The following is a 22,759-nucleotide window of genomic DNA, read 5'->3' as shown; positions in this document are numbered from 1 at the left end:
GGAAGAATGGGCAAGCTTTGGGTGGACAGAACGAGAGAAGAGATGAGGGTTGGTGAGAGGGCCACAGAGGTTGGATGTATAAGACATGTTATTTGACCAGTGCAGAGTACCTAGGAGGTTGTAAACCTGGGCTTTGGTAGAGGCGAGGCACAGCAAAATTGCTATCTTCGTGTCCACATAGGTGTGTCAAGAGTCTTACAGCTTTTGAACTAGATTAGCTTACTACGTGCACATAAGTCATCCATGTGACTGTGCTCTAGGCAATAGCACCTATTGAGTTGATGACTAAGGCGTTCTGTCTATGACTTACCAGAAATTCTCTTCCCAAGGAGGTCAGGGGAGAAAACGGGAGTGGTGAGCCAGGAGTAATGGGCAATTCTGGGTGGGCCAGAGTGAGTCACCTTCCCCAATGCTAATACCAGAAGATCAGGCCAAGGGCTTTTGTCTCTGCTGTTTATTCTCTTCACCTTTTCCCCAAATCCTAGCTCTGTCAGCTCTTTCATCCTTTGACTTTTCTGATAGGGCCCTGGAGTTGAAACAGCTCTAACTTTACAGATAAAGGCCCTGAAGCCCAGAGAGGGCTTATTCCTACAAAACGCCAATTTCAGAGTTGGAACTAGAAAGACCTCTTGACTACCAGCCCCTCTGCACTTTGTCCTTTCACCACGTGGCTTTCCTCTTTGAGTCATCTCCCCATTGTGTCAACTGTGAGGCAAAAGGGATACAGAACAGGACATGGCAGAAACTTGAAGTGGTGTCCCTCAACCATAAGGTGCCCCAGGGAACATAAGGAGAGGCAGGAGGAGTCTGGGGCAGAGGCCCATCTACCATGACCCTATTCTCCCTTCGTTTCTTCTGCAATGTAGTCCCTACAAGTGACAACATCTTGCTTTGAAATTTTGTCTGTGACTCGGCCACCCCTGACGATTTGGCATAGTCAACAGGATATAGAGCAACACAGCAGAAGAGCAGAGGTATAATGTAGGATGAAGCAGCAGGTGCCCAGCTCATGAGATCCCTGAATGTCTTACTTTTATGTTCTCCTCCCTTGCCTTCCACTCCTGGTGATGCTGTACCTAAGGTCTGTCCCTGGGCTGGTTTACTTTTCAGAAAGGTTTTGTAGCTTCCGGCAAGCATCATAAGTGAAACCTGTTGGTCTATCTGTTTGACCTGTGTTGTAACCCTCTCCTCTCAGACCCCTCAAAATCAGGTGTACTCTCTTTCCCCTTAGGTTAGATAAGTGTTCTATGGATGCTGCTGTCTGGGTCAGGAAGGAAACTCCAGCATCCCTCCAGTCAGTTACTTTGAAACATTTTGGTCCCTTTTTTGTATAATTTGGAATTGGTTATACCAGACATGGCCCAGAAGTTCCAAGACTGATCCTGGGACCATAATTTCCCCAAATGTTTAAGGCAAAACAAACAAACGCTCATCATTGCCAGACCGAGTCAGAGATCTGTGAGAAAACAAGGAAATTTCCATGCAGTAGAAGTGGCAAAACCTCATTAAGGCTATTGGTGAAATTCTTTTCTGGGAAGTCTTTTATGTACCTGTAAAAAGCCCTTGATAGCAAAAGATCAAGCCCTCCTACCTTTAGAGGTGTCCCAGTTGTCACTTAATGCCTCCTTATTCCAAATCCACCCTTCATTGCTTTGCCTGTGACATTAGAACATTTCTTCCTGTCAGCAGGCTCAGGGTAAAGTCTGTCAGGGGATGCTGGAGGGCAAATTTCATCTGCATGAGTGGGTGGTTTCTTTATCTTCTGCCACACTCCAGTTGTGGGGCAGTCCTGCTTGCCAGTCAAGGCCCAAATATTGAAAATATTGTCAAGATGTAATCAATATTAAATTATTAATGAGATATTTACATTCTTTCATTGTGCTAAGTCTTTGAAATCTAGCGTGTGCTTTATACTTGCACCACTTCTCAATTTGGACATTCATGTGCTCAATAGCCACATGTGGCCAGTGGCTACTGTATTGGACAGCACACCTCTAGAACATGGTGTACCCACACATACTTAATGGGAGTGACACTTTCGGAGACCGTTTAAAAAAGAAACTGCATAAAAAATCTTAGACTTTATTCCGTAGCTTTATTGATCATATTAATATGGTATTTTAAAACCATTTTCTTGTATTAGAATGAACATACTAGTGACTGTGTGTATTATTTTAGGAATCAAGATTTTCAGTATAAAAGAAAAGGAAGTACAATCACAGAATCAAGAATTTAAGTAGAAACACTGTTGAGCATTACTGTTGAGTTTGCTACTCAATCATGTTATTAACTCATTTATTGGTGTCATGAAGAATACAGAAACTGTTAAAAATAGCAGGAGACATTTTCTGAATATGGGAATATTAGTAGCATGAACCTATACGTTCTGCCCTTGAGTCAGAAGAAAACCATGTGAAATACCCAAAATCCAGGACTTCCCTGGCAGTCCAGTGGTTAGGACTCCACGCTCTAACTACAGGGGCCACAGGTTTGATCCCTGGTTGGGGAACTAAGATCCTGCATGCCGCGTGGCGCGGCCAAAAAAAACCACATATATATATGTATATATATAAAATATCCAAAATCCAATTGGATCTAATTTTAAAGATCCTCAAGAGTTACATAGTCCTATGAATATGAAAGAATGCACAGTTTCATCAGGTCTTCAAGTTCAAGGGTCTCTAGAGATATTTATGTAAAGGTATTTACATATCTTAACATATATACATTTATGTATCTTAAGGTTTTGAAACTGAGTCAAAAAATCAACATGGCTAAGAGCTGTGGACTTTTAGGGAGAAAAATGTGTAACATAAAACTTGAACCCAGGGAAGTGGACTAGATGATCAATCCCCTATTTATGTATTTAGGTATATATTTATGTATTAACTTTTTCTTTTATTTATTTATTAATTAATTTTAGGCTGCATTGGGTCTTTGTTGCTGTGCACGGGCTTTCTCTAGTTGCGGCACACAGGAGCTACTCTTCATTGTGGTGCGTGGGCTCAGTAGTTGTGGCTTGTAGGCTCTAGAGCGCAGGCTCAGTAGTTGTGGCGCAGGGGCTTAGTTGCTCCACGGCATGTGGGATCTTCCCGGACCAGGGCTCAAACCTGTGTCCCCTGCGTTGGCAGGCAGATTCTTAACAACTGCGCCACCAGGGAAGTCCCAACGTTTTCTTTTTTTTCCTAGGGTATTTTAAAGAAAATCCAAGATATTGTATATTATATTTATATTATATTATATTATATTATATTATTTCACCCAATTATTACCACTTTGACATTTTGGAGTCATTAACATAATCATATATAGAGTTTAGTGTTGCCCATGGGTTCTCAATAAGATTCTCAGCCTCCCAGCCCAACAGTCTGCTAGCAGACACTGGTATAGTAACTTCCTTCGTTAGGTGGGTAAACATCTTTTAACCTGGGAAGCTTCAGAATAAAACATCGAAATATTTAAGGGAAGAGACCCATTAGCATTAATATTTTTTGTGTGTGAAGTAAGTAAGTGGCTTTACATATTTGATGCTTTATATATTGTCACAGTAAGGGTGGGTTTGGTCTGGTAGAATGACAGCTTTGTAACTGGTTTGAAATGTTTGAGCAATACACATTTTTCTAAGGTGAAATCTTACTAAATTATTCTTAATATTGAGACATTTAAGAGACCTTTAGATTCCTAACATTTAAAGTTTAGTGTATTGGATTTATAAGTATGAATTTCTCCCCAGGAAAGCTTTGTTTATTATTTAAAGCAGTTGAAGTACATAAAGGGAAATGCTTGAGATGAAGCAGGCCATTGTGTGAATACATTTATAAGCTCCCTGTTCTGATCTCTAGCCCCTTGTCACTTTCCAATGTAAGAACCACCGAAGAGCCTCTACATGGGGCCCTGATACAGAAAAGACTGACCACACACTAGCAGGTTCCTATCCTGTGCTACCTATTTATAGCCTCCACCAAGATGGGCAACCTGTGGCCGCAAGTCCGTCCTTCTCCTCCCTGCCTATCAAATGAAGAGCATGATAGAATAAAAAATGCTAGGTTTGACTTGGGTTTTCCAATTTACTGGTTTTTTTCTTATGTACACTGCCTTTCATCTGTCACTGGTATTGGGGGAAAGCACCCAAAAAAGATGATCCAATCGTTAGGAGTTGTCTACTGGATCTGAGTTGTTAGGCTTATTATCTGGGTAGTGTGAGGCGACCCCTAGTGGAAGGCAGATGTTACCACAGTCAGAAGAACTCGAAAAATGCATTCCTGTCTGGGAAAAGATAGACTTGTATTTAAACTCAGACTAATGTTCTCATTTTATGGGACAACTTTTCAAACGTGTATGCATTACAAACCACACATCCCTTCCAACTTCCAAAGCTCTGGTGAGCTAGAAGCAAAATTATGGCACTAAGCAAAACTAAATAAAACAGCAACAAGGGGGCTTTACATGGCCTGAAACCCTTCCAAGATCAAGATGAACTCTGACGCTGCAGTTCTTCAATCTACCAGATCTCGGGACTCAAGCCATATCAACATTGTTATCTATCTGGTTTTCCAGTAGTGTCACTCCAACCCTGAGAGCTTTCTTACTTGTCTTTTGCATTCTTTTTGTCAAGTACTCAGTTATGTCGTGGGTTCCTTTGCAGCCCAGGCCACCCTAGAATCCATATAGCACGCATGTTCCAGCAGGATACAGGGTCTGTGAAAAGGAATTTCAATAAAGAACCTAGATGGAAAGAGCCCTATGATGTTCTCTTGGCCATCCCTATGGCTCTGTGAGGCTGTAGACCATCAAGGGTGCAAGGGTGACCAGCCACAACTACATCAAAACTGATAGCAAACAAGGTAAATCTGGATACAATTCATAGAGACCACCAAGGCCCTGGGAAGCTTTAGCCTAGAAAGAAAAGGCGGTTACTTTGTGGCATTCAAGATGCACTGAGTGAAGACCACAAAGTGTGGGACTGTGTGGAGATGCCAGATAAATACCCTCAGGTCCAGTGTGTGAAAGAGAAGACTGCCGGGCTAGTACTGTAGGATTCTTAAGTCCTCACCTTGCTTGCCACCATAGTTTACTGCTGCATATCAGGAGGGTCCCTCTTCCCTGCCCCTTTCCATCATAGCTTGTCCTTCAAATGTCTTTTTCAGTGGTGACCCATGACCACCCGGTAGTTGGTGCACAACAGACTTTAGCACTGTCTCTAAAGTTCTCTGATTGCTGCTTATTCCACCTTTGGGACACAGTGTGCTAAATGCTATAAAAATCTTCCTCACCTAAAGGCATGGATCCTCCCTGACATAGCATGTTTGCTGGTTAGCTACTTTGTAATATAGAGAACTACTCACCTATAGGAACATTTGGTTTTATGTCCTTTTTCTAGTGCTAATCCTTGGAACTGGTTTTTTTTTTTTTTTTAACTTGCAAGGCCCATTGTAAAACCTGTAGGAATTCTAGAACAAGGCCTAATGCAACTAATGCCATTGGGGCTTCACAAACCAAGTTGTCTTTTGCCTCTGTAAAGGAAGAATAAAATAGCTCATGAACTTTAACTGTGGCTCAAGGTAGATAGAAAAAAATAACCTCTAAAATTAAAGAAGTATCCCAGGTTCTTCACTCCATAAGAGGAATAATACTTCTATTGGTTCAGGTAGATCGTGGACATTGGTGGACAATTGTTAAAAGTTATTCATTACAAATTATCCTGGGACTTCCCTGGTGGCGCAGTGGTTAAGAATCCGCCTGCCAGTGCAGGGGACATGGGTTGGATTCCTGGTCTGGGAAGATCCCACATGCCCCAGAGCAACTAAGCCCGTGCGCCACAACTACTGAGCCTGCATGAGGCAACTATGGAGCCCGTGTGCTGCAACTACTGAAGCCCGCGTGCCTAGAGCCTGTGCTCTGCAATGAGAAGCCACCACAATGAGAAGCCCGTGCACCGCAGCGAAGAGTAGCCCCCGCTTGCCGCAACTAGAGAAAGTCCACACGCAGCAACGAAGACCCAATGCAGCCAAAAACTGAAAAAAAAAAAGGAATTATCCTGATTGCAAGATGAACTTTCTATGTATTTGTTATGCTACTTAGGGTTTGCTTGTCATGTTACATTAAACAAGTCTCCCTCCCAACTCTTAACTTTTTGAAAGGCCAAACAGATGGTTCTCTGAGGAGCAAAGAAACAAAGCCAAGACTGTGAAATTATTTATAGCCTGAAAGGGCATATTTGTAGGCTACCAAATATGTACTATATGTAGATGCTACATCTGTCAAAGGGAGGATACAGGGAGGAAAGCAGCCCCCATCATCCCTAGAACTTCATGCCATTTCTTCTGAAAGCTAAACTCTGGATTAGCAGAAATCCTTAACTTTTGACTCTCTGCACAGAAACTATGGCCCTCCTTATATATCTTCAGTGTTTTGCTGGATATAAACTCTGACCTCTTTCAATATGTCCATTATCAGAACCCCCTTTCAAATAATACCTTCTGAAGTTTTGGTAATATAGGTTCATTAATCACAGGCCTAAATGTAAAACCTGAAATTATAAAATTTCTAGAAGAAAGCATAGGAGGAAATCTTTGTGACCTGAGGGTAAGCAAAGATTTCTTAGATAAGACACGAAAAGCACAACCCGTAAAAGAAAAAAATTGTTTGTACTCCACTGAAATTAAGAACTGCTCTTCAAAAGACACTGTTAAAATAATGAAAACACAAGTCACAAACTAGGAGAAAATATTTGCAAACCATATACCTGATAAAGAACTTATATCCAAGATAAACAGAGAGCCCTCTATACTCAGTAGTAAGAAAACAGCCTTTTTTTTTTTAATGGACAAAAGATTTGAAAAGACACTTCACCAAAGAAGATATATGGATAGTAAGTTGGCATCCGTATATACTCAATGTCATTAGTTCTTAAGGAAATGCAAATAAATACCACAATGAAATACTACTTCACACTTCGTAGAATGACTAAAAGTAAAGACTGACCAATCCAAGTACTTAGGGGATTGTGGAGCAATTAGAACTCACATATTTTGCTGGTGGAGATGCAAAATGGTGCAGCCACCTTGGAAAACGATTTGCCTGGTTCCTTACACCGCTAAACATATACTTGCCATACAACCTGGCTGTTTCTTTCCTAGTTTTTACCCAAGAGAATTGAAAACTTATATTCACCCCCAAAACCTGCATATGAATGTTTAAAGCAGCTTTATTTGTAATCACAGAAAACTGGGAACAAACCAAATGTCCCTCAGCTGCAGAGTGGATAGACAAACTGGCATGTTGAATGGAATGGAATTTGGTACAATCACTTTGAAAAACTATTTGGCCAAGACAAACACATTCCCCAGCAATTGCACTCCTAGAGACACACATAAGAAATGAGTAATATTTGCCAAAAGGCTTATACAAGGATGTTCATAGCAGTACTACTTGTAGTAATGGTGTAATAAAGAATCTGATTCTATTTTTTTTTTTAGTACCTTATTTTACTTTATTATTTATTTATTTTTTTATGGCTGTGTTGGGTCTTCGTTGCTGTGCGCGGGCTTTCTCTAGTTGCGGCGAGCGGGGGCTACTCTTTGTTGCGGTGCATGGGCTTCTCATTGTGGTGGCTTCTCTTGTTGCAGAGCACGGGCTCTAGGCGAGCGGGCTTCAGTAGTTGTGGCTCACGGACTTCAGTAGTTGTGAATCACGGGCTCTAGAGCGCAGGCTCAGTTAGTTGTGGCACACGGGCTTAGTTGCTCCACGGCATGTGGGATCTTCCTAGACCAGGGCTCGAACCCGTATCCCCTGTATTGGCACGCGGATTCTTAACCACTGCACCACCAGGGAAGCCCTCTGATTCTATTTTTGATGTTTGATCATGATAGCCTGCAAGCCCCATCACTCCCCTTTTCCTTTTTTTGCCCCACTCCTGGACATGCCAATAAGAAAACCCGGGTACTTGCTTCCTTGACATGAGTAGGATATTAAGACCACTCAAACTTCAGCCAGTGGGAGAGGGAGTCTTCTCCCCAACCACTGTAAAAACTAGAGCCACTGCCCCTTCTGCTTAAGCCAAGCAGGCTGGTTTGAATGTGGGCCTTGCTCTCCCCAGAAAGCTTTGCTATGTGACCAATCTTTCAAATCCTCTTGTGAGTGTATTGTATCATTAGTCTCCAGGTCCAAACCAGTTTTGGCTGGGTGGAGGCATGGATACCATCCTCCAGGGAGCAACCACAAAGCGAACCCTAAACTGGACTCTCTTCAGATGCTGACTCAACAATAAACAGACAAATAAATTACTGAATATTCACCCAATGGAACCTATAGGGCAATGAGAATAAATGAGCTACAGTGGCATGTACTCTCACAAACATAATGTTGAGCAAAAGAAATCAAACACAAAAGAATATGTGCGATATGAGTATGTTTAAATAAAGTTTAAAAACAGGCAAAACTAATCTATGATATTAAAAGTCAGGATAGTCACCACCATTCCAAGAGTGGTGGGTTACTGGAAAGGAGCACAGAGGGGGCACTTTTCTGCACGTCAGGCTCAATTAGGGTGGTTGGGGGTGGGGGAGGGGGGAGCGTCAGGAAGCAGGGGCTGGGTTGGGGGATGGTCCCAACTCTGAAATGTTCTGGCTCTGCTCCTGGTCCTGCTGACAGATTAAGAGTGTGAACCAGCTCCACCCAGTGGAAAAGTGTGGAAATGCATGTCAGTGCTTAAAGGAGGCTGACTGGCCCCTCCTGTGAGACTCATAAAGTCAGCCAGTTTGGGGAGTGGGGTGCAGATTCTGGGCTCAGAAATGGGATAGAGTATCTAAGAAGGGGCTGAAGTTAGCCTTTCTGTCCTGCCACAGGGAGCTGGTCTCAGCCACACTGAGGGGGACAAATGACTTCTCTGACAGGAGAGGTGGGAAGCTGAGGGCTCCACTATCCCCGGGCTTTGTCTGCCTCACGAGGCAGTCTAGGCTGGGTTTGGATATCACCTTTATTCAGATGCTAGATGCTAGCTCAGTAAGGTAGGTAGCGATCGCCATTATACAGATGAGGGAACTGAGACCCAGGTAACTTGGTTTGTAAATGGCAGAATTAAGGTTTGAACTCAGATCTGTCTTGCTCCAAACCCAGCTCTTAACCTTTTTCTTGTACCGTGGCTTCCGCTGGCAGTGTGGTGAAGCCTATGGGCCCATCTCAAAATAATGTTTTTAAAAGTCTAAAATAAAACACGTAAGATTACTGATCCTATTGAAATTGCCAAGAAATGCCAATCCTATTAAAATACAGATCTAAGCTATTTTTTCCTACTGTGGCATGGTATATATGTGTTTCTTTACTGATATCTTAAATACAAGATATAGCAGTGAGTCTGAAAACGATCAGAATTTCCAGGAAATGATGAGTATAAATATTTTGAGATTGTCTGCTATAATAGTGACGTGAAATGAAACTATCAGTGACTTTACTGGTGACAAAGTCACAGGTCGAATTCCATTTGAAGGAAATGCTGAATTTCCATCAGAGGCCAGTGAAAATAAGGATGTAATCTTGTTCCCATTTAAGTTCAGAGACCTCCTGCATACTAGGCGTGGGTCCATTGGGAATCTGTGGACCGGGTTAAGACCCCTTGATTCTATTGTCTCTGACTCATCTTCTCTACCCTTTGACTGTTCCCAGGGTTTACTGGAAACCAGCCTGTGAGCTGGAGACTTGCAAAGAGTGCTGGGCATTTGTTAAATAACAAGGAGAGATCACAGGGCCCAAGAGACACTGAAGGCCTCCAATGCCTCAGACAGGCTGTTGGACGCAGAGATACACAGAAGAATAACATGTAGCCATCCTTTCAAGGCTCTCAGCCTGGTAGAGGCAGTGTCTCCAAGTAGTTTATGGTTAACCTTCAAATGAATTAAACAGGCAAGAAGTGAGTGCTTTGGGAATAGAGGAAGAACAATATTATGGGACGGGTAGTCCAGGAAGCTCTCCTGTAAGAGGCAACACTAGGGCTGACATTAGGGATGGGCATCTTCAGAGGGGGGCAGTACAGTGTAGTAGTTAGGCACATAGGCTCTGCTGTCAGACGACCTGTGTTCAAAACCTGGCTCCATCACTTCCTAGCTATGGGCAAGTCTGCCTGATCTCTCCATACCTGCTTCCTCATCTGTAAAGTGGAGTGACCCGAGAAATTCATAGGGCTGGTGTGAAGATTAAATGAGTTTAAATGTCATTAGCCATGATAATAGCGCTGATTATCATTGGAGAGGTGGACAGACAGAAGGACAAAGCCTTTCTAGGGGTTAAGGACAGCTTGAACTATACAGAGGCTGGATTATTTTCTTGTGAAAAGAGCAGGGGAGGGAGGGCCTCTAGCTCTATGATGTAACGTGGAACACAGAAGGCATGTTTTATTTTCATCACTGTGTTTTTGTTTTACTTTGCATCAGGGAATAACTTCAAACCTTTGATTTCACCAGTAGTACTCCATAAGACAAGGCTAGTGTGAGTATTTAAGTTTTAAAAAGTGATGAGCTGATTTAGAATATTCACACAATAATACATAGTGCAGGTGGTATGGGATGTGGCAAAGAATGTGAAAGTAGTGGCAATGCCTGGTTTGAATCACTGGATTAGGAAATAGGAACCACCTTCACTTTACGGAATTTTATTTTTTGTAATTTATTGAAGTATAGTTGATTTACAATGTGTTAATTTCTGCCGTACAGCAAAGTGATTAGCTGTATATACATACATATATATACACATATATGTATGTATATATACATATATATACAATTCTTTTTCCTATTCTTTTCCTTTTATGGTTTATCACAGGATATTGAATATAGTTCCCTGTGCTATACAGTAGGTTCTCGTTGTTTATCTATAATAGTTTGCATCTGCTAATCCCAAACTCCCAATCCAACCCCCCCTTCCCTCTTGGCAACCATAAGTCTGTTCTCTATGTCCACTTTATAGAATTTTAGAGGCTCTCGTGGCCCAGCCCAGCATTCCCTGCAGCCTTGAATGGGACATGGAGGCTGATGGTAAATACACAGTATTTAGGAGAAGTCTAGCATTACTGTCCACATCCTTTCATTTCTGGATACATTCAAGGGCAGTATTTCAAACTGTGGGTCACCACCCAGAAGTGAGTTGTGAAATCAGTTAATGTGTCATGTCCAGCATTTAAGAAATGTGAAACAATAAAATTGAAACTATCCAAGCACATTATGGGTAGTCGGGGTAATTATTGTTTTGTGTAAGTTGTGCAGTGGACTGCTAGGTAAAATGCTTTTCCTCCTGTGGGTTAAGGCAAAAGCATCTGCTCAGGTGGAAACAGGCCTGGCTTCTGGTCCAAGTTCTGCTCCTGTCCTGCTGCCTAGTGGTGTGGTCCCCACACCCTCTGAGCCATGGAGGCAGATTAATTTTGCTGGGTGGTTAACGTGCTGTTTTGTTCGGGGCTCTTATTTATTTGTTTGTTTGTTTGTTTATTAATTTTTGGCTGCGTTGGGTCTTCATTGCTACACACGGGCTTTCTCTAGTGGGGGCTACTCTTCGTTGTGGTGCGCGGGCTTCTCATTGCGGTGGCTTCTCCTGTTGTGGAACATGGGCTCTAGGCACGCAGACTTCAGTAGTTGTGGCTCTCAGGCTCAGCAGTTGTGGTGCACGGGCTTAGTTTCTTAACCATTGTGCCACCAGGGAAGTCCCTATGTTCGGGGTTCTGATTTAGCCAAAGTGTTCTCCAGACCATTTATATGCCCAGAGCCCTCCACCTCCAAGGGACTGAGTTCTCTAGGAGGGAGGCCTGGAATCAGGCCAAATAGGGCCCTGGTACTTTTCACAGTTGCCTTCCTGGGATCATACAAATGTTCCTTTCTGCAGATTTTCAGCCCACACCCAGGGCTTCTGCTTCCAAACACTTCAGCACATTTCCAATTACAGCATTTTGTTATCTCATGGTTTCCTCATTTTATGGCTACACTTCCCACTGTGGTATGTAATATCTGGATGGAGCATATCCCCAACCTGAAGCAGCCTCTGTGTTGTTTTGCCTCACCTCTCCTGAGACCCACTGTCCTGTGGAACCTGAGGAGGCAGACTGGTCCTCTCTAGATCTTAGGATCTAGATCTGGATTTGGTTCAGCAGTTTCCTCCCACTGATCCACCACAGAGGTGGCTGGGTGGCAACTCAAGGGGACAATTCTTGGATGGAGTGTGTAGATAAATGTCGTAGCAGACCCAGAGACAGAGATTTGAGCTAAATTTTAGTTTGAACTATATAAAGTTGCCTTTTTCTTTTTAATAAGGCAAAGAAGGTCAGCCATTGGCAATGTCATGTGGTTCAAGTAGTAGTTTATTTGGGAGATGGAGACACAGACAGGATAGTGGGGAAGTGAGGCAGGGGAGGGAAGGTCACCTAAAGGATGTGTTATCAACCCAGTTACATCTGTGGGTAGCTGGAGTGTAATCCCATTGGAGGAATTCAAGAAACAGTATGGACCATACACCTGAGAGTTATTTCACCCAAAGGGCAAGGGATGTGGGCTATATTTGTAACAACTCACCACAGCCATTGGTTGAGGGCTCTTGAGGCAGCAAGAGGCATTACTTCCCTGAAACTTCTGGTGTGCAGCACTGGTGGACAGGGGTGAAACAGGCTTTGTTAGACAGAGCAAGCCCTCAGACAAAGCAGCGTGGGTGTTTCCAGTAGGGAGTCAGCCAGTGTATACTAAGTAGGTATAAGTGAGGGTGGAGTATAGGAGCACCAGCAACAGCACCTGCTGCAGAAGCTATGCCACTAGCTCTTGACCACAAACTCAAGTATATAAGAAAATAGGATTATATTTTCTAGAACAACTTATTTTCTGTTTTGAGACTCCGATCCACAGGATAATGGAAAATAAATATCAGTCAGTGTGAGGGTCACCCTTTGCCCAGAACTGCATCAGGTCTAAGAGATTCAGTCAGTGCCAAGGCCCAGGCAAGCACTGTGCCACATGGTTCTTGGTGGAAGCTGTCCACATGGGCCTCCACTTAGACATCATTTCCTGCCTCCTTGTTGGTCACCAGCCCTATACATCCACACTCAGTATGGTCCACCAGCACCTTCAGGCCTGGCAGTTCATTTTGTTGCTTCTGTGCCAAGCTAGGGAATGGATTGGGGCTGCCTATGGCCGTACTCACCTTGGACTCACCGTGTACCACGTCTCTCTTCCCCTGGGTTGCACAAACCCCAGGTCTCTGACCGGGAGGCAGGGCACAGGGTCAGTCTAGTGTCTAGATTGACGTGCTTCCCTCAGGCCTCTCATCTTCTCCCCCGCCTGGGGAATAATATTTTAGTTTGATGTAGGATAGAAAGAGAACCTTAATTTCCTCAAACTCCTGTACCCTAAGGACAAGGAAAATTGAAAGATCTTTCCTAAGGTCTGGCTATTTGAGTGGAGGGAAAGTCAATAGGGGGAAACATCAATTAACATTTCAAAAATGCCCCACCCTGCCGTGACCAATGCACTGTGACCACCGCCTCTTCCAGAGATGCTCCCTCTACTACTCTTTCCCCTCTGTGTTCATTATAGCTTGTAAAACAGAGGAGGCAAGTTGCCATTTTAAACAAGGCAGGAGTTCTTAACTTGGGGGCCCATGATATGACTCAGGGAAACCTGAATTTGGATAGGAAGAAAATTTACATTTTTATTTTCATTAACCTCTGGCAAAATTAACATCTTTGATTGTGAATGTAAGCAACAAAACAGTAGTATTAGCAGGACCTTGTCACAGGTATCTTAAAATATCATTTGTATTCATCACTGTCATGGTAGTTGTAAGATTTGTTGCTAGATCTTTTTAAATGTGTCAATAATGAAATGCATATATTACTGTATCATAAATGTGTTTTAAAAATACTTTAAGAACTGCATTTCAGAATAATTTTTTACATTTAAAAAAATTATCTTAGCATAATTGTAGACTTGCATTTACAAAAAATAATGCAGAAAGATCCTGTATACCTTTCACCTAGTTTCTCCCAGTATAACCTGTTGCAAAATTATAGTACATTGTCACAACCAGCAAATTGACATTGCTATATCCACCCACATAGCTTATTCAGATTTCACCAGTTTTATATGCAGTTTATCACATGTGTAGATATGTGTGCCCTCAGACAACTCCATCACCACAAAGACCCCTCATGCTGTTCTTTCATAGGCAGACTCTTGCCTCCCTCTCCCTTCCCAAGCCCTGGCATCCACTATTCTGTTCCCCATCTCTACAATTTTGTCATTTCAAGAATGTTATATAATGAAGTCTCTACCCTTCTGAGGTTTACATATTTTCACGTTTGTAGAAGTGTGTAACCTTTTGAGATTGCCTTGTTTTAATTATGTATAATTCCCTTGAGATGTATCCAAATTGTGTAGATAATAGTTTGTTCCTTTTTGTCCTTGAGAAGTATTCCATGGTAGACACATTAGCAATTAGTTGAACCATTTGCCTGCTGAAGGGCAATTAGGATTGTTTCCAGTTCTGGGCTACAATTCATTTTTAACATATTTTGTTTTGTGTTTTTAAAAACATTATTCTGAGAGGGAGTCCAAGGCTTTGCCACATTGCCCACAAATCTGTCGTCACAAAAAATGAAGTTCTAAGGGGGAGGAATATGTATCGCCACATTATTCCCTTCTACCCCTAGGGACTGGATGAGAATGGGGACAGAGTAGGGTGGCATCTCAGAGCCTCTGCCAGGTCTTCTGTGCTGTTGTGTGAGAACTGAGGCACTACAGAGGCTGATCTTCACTAATGAGGGGAGTGTGTCTGTGGGGAGGGGAGTCAGAGGATGAAGAGTGGCCCAGGCACACGGCAACTTGAAACCCAACCATTGCCCCAAACCTAAGGAATATCTGTCATGCTCACAAATGAGTCATGTGAGTGATTTTGAGGAGACAAAGTCGAGTGACGGGGGTGAGTCCCACTCCTGGATCTGCTGGGGCAGGGAATAGCTGTGGGAGGTGACCTGTGAGTGGGCTGGGGAGTTCAAGGATACAAAGACTCAGAGCTCGAAGTGACCATGACAACATAAGCTCCCAGGAATTTTAGCAGGGGCAGTTCCCTGCTGGAGGCAAGCCCATTTCATTCCATTTCAAAGGACAGTGTGATCTCAGCTGACTCTGAGTTACACTTGACCTCACTGGTTGAGAATTTTCTTCTTTTATTTTTTATTTATTTTTTCCTCTGCTTTTCAAATCTCTTAAAAAAATTTTTTTTAATTCAATTTAATTATTTTTATACAGCAGGTTCTTCATAGTCATCCATTTTATACACATCAGTGTATACATGTCAATCCCAATCGCCCAGTTCAACACACACCCCCCACCCCCCCACCGCTTTCCCCCCTTGATGTCCATACGTTTGTTCTCTACATCTGTGTCTCAATTTCTGCCCTGCAAACTGGTTCATCGGTACCATTTTTCTGGGTTCCACATACATGCTTTAATATACGATATTTGTTTTTCTCTTTCTGACTTACTTCATTCTGTATGACAACCTCTAGATCCATCCATGTCTCTATAAATGACCCAATTTCGTTCCTTTTTATGGCTGAGTAATACTCCATTGTATATATGTACCACATCTTCTTTATCCATTCGTCTGTCGATGGGCATTTCGGTTGCTTCCATGACCTGGCTATTGTAAATAGTGCTGCAGTGAACATTGGGGTGCATGGGTCTTTTTGAATTATGGCTTTCTCTGGATATATTCCCAATAGTGAGATTGCTGGGTCATATGGTAGTTCTATTTTTAGTTTTTTAAGGAACCTCCATAGTGTTTTCCATAGTGGCTGTATCAATGTACATTCCCACCAACAGTGCAAGAGGGTTCTCTTTTCTCCACACCCTCTCCAGCATTTGTTGTTTGTAGATTTTCTGATGATGCCCATTCTAACTGGTGTGAGATGATACCTCATTGTAGTTTTGATTTGCATTTCTCTAATAATTAGTGATGTTGAGCAGCTTTTCATGTGCTTCTTGGCCATCTGTATGTCTTCTTTGGAGAAATGTCTATTTAGGTCTTCTGCCCATTTTTGGATTGGGTTTTTTTTTTTTAATATTGAGCTGCATGAGCTGTTTATATATTTTGGAGATTAATCCTTTGTCCGTTGTTTCGTTTGCAAATATTTTCTCCAATTCTGAGGGTTCTCTTTTCGTCTTGTTTATGGTTTCCTTTGCTGTGCACAAGCTTTGAAGTTTCATTAGGTCCCATTTGTTTATTTTTGTTTTTATTTCCATTTCTCTAGGAGGTGGGTCAAAAAAGATCTTGCTGTGATTTATGTCAAAGAGTGTTCTTCCTGTGTTTTCCTCTAAGAGTTTTATAGTGTCCGGTCTTACATTTAGGTCTCTAATCCATTTTGAGTTTATTTTTGTGTATGGTGTTAGGGAGTGTTCTAATTTCATTCTTTTACATGTAGCTGTCCAGCTTTCCCAGCACCACTTATTGAAGAGACTGTCTTTTCTCCATTCTATATCCTTGCCTCCTTTCTCATAGATTAGTTGACCATAGGTGCGTGGGTTTATTTCTGGGCTTTCTATGTTGTTCCATTGATCTATATTTCTGTTTTTGTGCCAGTACCATATTGTCTTGATTACTGTAGCTTTGTAGTATAGTCTGAAGTCAGGGAGTCTGATTCCTCCAGCTCCGTTTTTTTCCCTCAAGACTGCTTTGGCTATTTGGGGTCTTTTGTGTCTCCATACAGATTTTCAGATTTTTTGTTCTAGTTCTGTAAAAACTGCCATTGGTAATTTGATAGGGATTGCATTGAATTTGTAGATTGCTTTGGGTAGTATAGTCATTTTCACAATATTGATTCTTCCAATCCAAGAACATGGTATATCTCTCCATCTGTTGGTATCATCTTTAATTTCTTTCATCAGTATCTTATAGTTTTCTGCATACAGGTCTTTTGTCTCCTTAGGTAGGTTTATTCCTAGGTATTTTATTCTTTTTGTTGCAATGGGAAATGGGAGTGTTTCCTTAATTTCTCGTTCAGATTTTTCATCATTAGTATATAGGAATGCAAGAGGTTTCTGTACATTAATTTTGTATCCTGCAACTTTACCAAATTCATTGATTAGCTCTAGTAGTTTTCCGGTGGCATCTTTAGGATTCTCTCTATATAGTATCATGTCATCTGCAAACAGTGACAGTTTTACTTCTTCTTTTCCAATTTGTATTCCTTTTATTTCTTTTTCTTCTCTGATTGCCATGGCTAGGACTTCCAAAATTATGTTCAATAATAGTGGTGAGAGTGGACATCCTTGTCTTGTTCCTGATCTTAGCGGAAAAGGTTTTAGTTTTCACCATTGAGAATGACATTGGCTGTGGGTTTGTCATATATGGCCTTTATCATGTTGAGGTAAGTTCCCTCTGTGCCTACTTTCTGGAGGGTTTTTATCATAAATGGGTGTTGAATTTTGTCAAAAGCTTTTTCTGCATCTATTGAGATGATCATATGGTTTTTATTCTTCAATTTGTTAATATGGTGAATCACATTGATTGAGTTGCGTATATTGAAGAATGCTTGCATCCCTGGGATAAATCCCACTTGATCATGGTGTATGATCCTTTTAATGTGTTGTTGGATTGTGTTTGCTAGTATTTTGTTGAGGATTTTTGCATCTATATTCATCAGTGATATTGGTCTGTAATTTTCTTTTCTTCATAGTCTTTGTCTAGTTTTGGTATCAGGGTGATTTTGGCCTCATAGAATGAGTTTGGGAGTGTTCCTTCCTCTGCAATTTTTGGGAAGAGTTTGAGAAGGATGGGTGTTAGCTTTTCTCTAATTGTTTGATACAATTCACCTGTGAAGCCATCTGTCCTGGACTTTTTGTTTATTGGAAGATTTTTAATCACAGTTTCAATTTCATTGCTTGTGATCAGTCTGTTCATATTTTCTATTTCTTCCTGGTTCAGTCTTGGGAAGGTTATATCTTTCTAAGAATTTGTCTATTTCTTCCAGGTTGTCCATTTTATTGGCATAGAGTTGCTTGTAGTAGTCTCTCAGGATGCTTTGTATTTCTGTGGTGTCTGTTGTAACTTCTAGGTTTTCATTCCTAATTTTATTGATTTGAGTCTTCTCCCTCTTTTTCTTGATGAGTCTGGCTAATGGTTTATCAATTTTGTTTATCTTCTCAAAGAATCAGCTTTTAGTTTTATTCATCTTTGCTATTGTTTTCTTTGTTTCTGTTTCATTTATTTCTGATCTAATCTTTATGATTTCTTTTTTTCTGCTAACTTTGGGTCTTGTTTGTTCTTCTTTCTCTAGTTCCTTTAGGTGTAAGGTTAGATTGTTTATTTGAGATTTTTCTTGTTTTTTGAGGTACGCTTGTATAGCTATAAACTTCCCTGTTAGAACTGCTTTTGCTGCATCCCATAGGTTTTGTTTTTTTTGTTTGTTTGTTTGTTTGTTTTTGTGGTACATGGGCCTCTCACTGTTGTGGCCTCTCCTGTTGCGGAGCACAGGCTCCGGATGCGCAGGCTCAGCGGCCATGGCTCACGGGCCCAGCCACTCCGCGGCATGTGGGATCTTCCCGGACCGGGGCATGAACCCGTGTCCCCTGCATCGGCAGGTGGACTCTCAACCACTGCGCCACCAGGGAAGCCCCATCCCATAGGTTTTGGATCATCGTGTTTTCATTGTTATTTGTCTCTAGGTATTTTTTGATTTCCTCTTTGATTTCTTCAGTATCTCTTGGTTATTTAGTAACGTATTGTTTAGCCTCCATATGTTTGTGTTTTTTACGTTTTTTTCCCCTGTAATTGATTTCTAATCTCATAGCATTGTGGTCAGAAAACATGCTTGATATGATTTCAAGTTTCTTAAATTTACTGAGGCTTAATTTGTGACCCAAGATGTGATCTATCCTGGAAAATGTTCTGTGTGCACTTGAGAAGAAAATGTAATCTACTGGTTTTGGATGGAATATCCTATAAATATCAATTAAATCTATCTGGTCTATTGTGCCATTTAAAGCTTGTGTTTCCTTATTAATTTTCTGTTTGGATGATCTGTCCATTGGTGTAAGTGAGGTGTTGAAGTCCCCCACTATTATTGTGTTACTGTCGATTTCCTCTTTTATAGCTGTTAGCAGTTGCCTTATGTATTGAGGTGCTCCTGTGTTGGGTGCATATATATTTATAATTGTTATATCTTCTTCTGGGATTGATCCCTTGGGCATTATGTAGTGTCCTTCCTTGTCTCTTGTAACATTCTTTATTTTAAAGTCTATTTTATCTGATATGAGTGTTGCTACTCCAGCTTTCTTTTGATTTCCATTTGCATAGAATATCTTTTTCCATCCCCTCACTTTCAGTCTGTATGTGTCCCTAGGTCTGAAGTGGGTCTCTTGTAGACAGCATATGTATGAGTCTTGTTTTTGTACCCATTCAGCAAGCCTGTGTCTTTTGGTTGGAGCATTTAATCCTTTCACGTTTAAGGTAATTATCGATATGTATGTTCCTATGACCATTTTCTTAATTGTTTTGGGTTTGTTTTTGTAGGTTCTTTTCTTCTCTTCTGTTTCCCGCTTAGAGAAGTTCCTTTAGCATTTGTTGTAGAGCTGTTGTGGTGGTGCTGAATTCTCTTAGCTTTTGCTTGTCTGTAAAGCTTTTGTTTTCTCCATCGAATCTGAATGAAATCCTTGCCGGGTAGAGTAATCTTGGTTGTAGGTTCTTCCCTTTCATCACTTTAAGTATACCATGCCACTCCCTTCTGGCTTGTAGAGTTTCTGCTGAGAAATCAGCTGTTAACCTTATGGGAGTTCCCTTGTATGTTATTTGTCGTTTTTCCCTTGCAGCTTTCAGTAATTTTTCTTTGTCTTTAATTTTTGCCAATTTGATTATTATGTTTCTTGGCGTGTTTCTCCTTGGGTTTATCACGTATGGGACTCTCTGCGCTTCCTGGACTTGGGTGGCTACTTCCTTTCCCGTGTTAGGGAAGTTTTCGACTCTAATCTCTTCAAATGTTTTCTCTGGTCCTTTCTCTCTCTCTTCTCCTTCTGGGACCCCTATAATGCGAATGTTGTTGCGTTTAATGTTGTCCCAGAGGGACAACATTAGGCTGTCTTCATTTCTTTTCATTCTTTTTTCTTTATTCTGTTCTGCAGCAGTGAATTCCACCATTCTGCCTTCCAGGTCACTTATCTGTTCTTCTGCCTCAGTTATTCTGCTATTGATTCCTTCTAGTGTAGTTTTCATTTCAGTTATTGTATTGTTCATCTCTGTTTGTTTGTTCTTTAATTCTTCTAGGTCTTTGTTAAACCTTTCTTGCATCTTCTCAGTCTTTGCCTCCATTCTTTTTCCAAAGTCCTGGATCATCTTCGCTATCATTCTGAATTCTTTTTCTGGAAGCTTGCCTGTCTCCACTTCATTTAGTTGTTTTTCTGGGGTTTTATCTTGTTCCTTCATCTGGTACATAGCCCTCTGCCTTTTCATCTTATCTGTCTTTCTGTGAATGTGGTTTTTGTTCCACAGGCTGCAGGATTGTGGTTCTTCTTGCTTCTGCTGTCCGCCCTCTGAGAATTTTCTTATTTTAGTTGGAGGAGTCAGGGTTCACATTGTGATGATAGCTCGGCCTCCCGTTCCCCAAGAACATCCCCCTACCTGGGATGTTTCAGGTGGAATTTATGCTGTCCCCTGCTTATTATGCCCAGCTCCGTGTGATACTGTGTGTCCTTGACAGGAGTCTGGTGGCCAAGGGCCAAGGAATGCCAGGAGCTAAGAAGCCATTCAGGAGGAAGACGCTTGAGCAAGGTCAGGGGTGCGCAGGAGTGCAGGAGGAGACTGTAAGTCGTCGAAGGTGCGCCAGCACCATTATACAAGTGCTAAAGAATGAATGGGGCTGGGCACTGAGCATTAGTGCCGCTCACCTCGCAAGAAGGGCAGAGGACCACACAGTGCGTGCCTCCTGAGGGAAGAACAGAACCGCCTGTGAAGTTGCAAACCTGAATCTGATCAAACCTCCCACTTCCAATTCACAGGAAATACAGAGAGCAGAGAAACGTGTTAAACAGCACCGTGAGGATGCAACCAGCACAGTCCAGATGCCGGGAAATTTACGTACAGGATAAACAACCAAGTTGCAAGGAAAAGCAAAACGATAGAGGTGGAGAGGGAACCTACAGATCTAAAAATACTTAAATATATATATCAACCACTAACGGTGCGTGGACCTTATTTGGATCCTGAATCAAAGAAACAAACGGTGATGGGAAAAATTTGTGAGACCAGTGACTGGATATTTGATATTAAGGAATTAGTGTTAACTTTTTAAGGTGTGACAGTGGTCAAAGCCCTTATCTTTTAAGGACACATACTGAAATATTTACAGCTTACATGATATGATGTCTGGTATTTGCTTCAAAATAACACAGGAAGGGGTAAGTGGATGGGAGTGTAAGTAAAAAGATTGAGCACTAGTTGATAATCGTTGAAGCTGGATGCTGGATACATGGGAATTATTTTATACTATTCTGGCACTTTCTCGAAGTGTATGTTTGAAAATTGCCATAATAAAAATACTTAATAAAACTATAAAACATATGTGGTGAGGAGAAAACATCTGGATTTGGAAGGAAGGTGCAATCAGCCAACTGGCTGGGGGCCGTGAGTGGGAGTGCAGGAGTCAGGCTGCCTGGGCCTGGGACACACATGTGGGGAGGACTTCCTGGATGGGCAGATGGGGTGAAAAGGTGAAGGAGTGGTCGGCAAGCCTTGCAGTTCTCAACTGTTGATTAACAGTCAGCGTCCTCAGTTTCCAAGACCTTAAAAGTGTTTAAAAGAAAATAATTCCACAGAAACAAAATTGGCCACAGAAAGCTGGCTGCTCAGCTCATCCATGCCTCCCACCTACTTCCAGGCTCTGTTGTGAGCACCGGTTTCCAAGCCCTACACGATGTCGTCTTTGCTTGGAGCCTGAGGGTGCGTGCAAGCTGCTGCTGTTTGCCGTCCCTGACCTCGGGCTGGCCAGGCATCCTGGCTTCAGTCATGTCCTCATGGGCAAAGTCCCAGAGCCAATAACAGTGTTCCAGCTGATGGAGTACGGACGTCATCGGGTCCGATCCTCTACAACTGCTCTCCAGAGAAGCCCCAGGGAGTAAAGTCTTTGTGTCCAGCAGCACTGGGAGCAGTCTTAGGTAAAAGTAAGTAATTCTGCGGAGTTTTCAATGTTGAAGCATACGTTCACCCAGTACACTTGTATTGCGTGTCTGCTGCATGTCAAGCCCTGGCTGGGCTTTTCCGTGAGGGATTCGCAGATGAGTAAGAAATAATTTCTGTCCTAGAATAGCTAACTAGATCTGAGTTGGAGGGAAGGGAGAAGGAAGGAGCAGAGAATTAAACAGAATATTCACATACGTTATGGGCAAGAGAGCACTGGCATGGGAATCAGAAAGTCCAGGGGCTACTATCAACTGTGGGTTTCTGGGCAAGTGACTTTCCCTCTCTGACCCATGGCAATCCTGTCTACAAAATGGGTGTGATAACCTCAGCTTGGCCTAACCCACAGAGAAGGCATCTGGAGAACCACTACATTAGCTCATGTAATATATGGTTGAAGGTATTTTGATAAATGAATAAATATGTTGATTTCAAACAGATACGTTTTTACCACAGCAAGGGACTGGTAAGTGGCGAAAAGATTACATACTGCCTCCTACCTTAGCTGAAAGCAGCCCCCTCCCAAGGCCCTGAGCTCAAGACCCTGGGCAGATGTACAAAAGGGGAG

General features: G+C 42.0%; 1 long non-coding RNA gene across 1 annotated transcript in view; it reads left to right on the top strand.

Moving 5' to 3' along the window:
• LOC309827914 overlaps positions 1-21,572 on the top strand; it is a 33,789-nt gene extending 12,217 nt beyond the window's left edge. Inside the window, exon 3 of the long non-coding RNA XR_014297263.1 lies at positions 21,015-21,572. This is a non-coding gene — a long non-coding RNA (uncharacterized lncRNA). The remainder of the gene's footprint in view (positions 1-21,014) is intronic.
• The last annotated feature ends 1,187 nt before the right edge of the window (positions 21,573-22,759 follow it).

Source organism: Grampus griseus (assembly GCF_964374135.1).
Source record: "Grampus griseus genome assembly, chromosome: 10".
NCBI classification, from domain to species: domain Eukaryota; kingdom Metazoa; phylum Chordata; class Mammalia; order Artiodactyla; family Delphinidae; genus Grampus; species Grampus griseus.
Note: the sequence above shows the minus strand (reverse complement) of the source record. Positions and strands in the feature narration are given on the sequence as shown.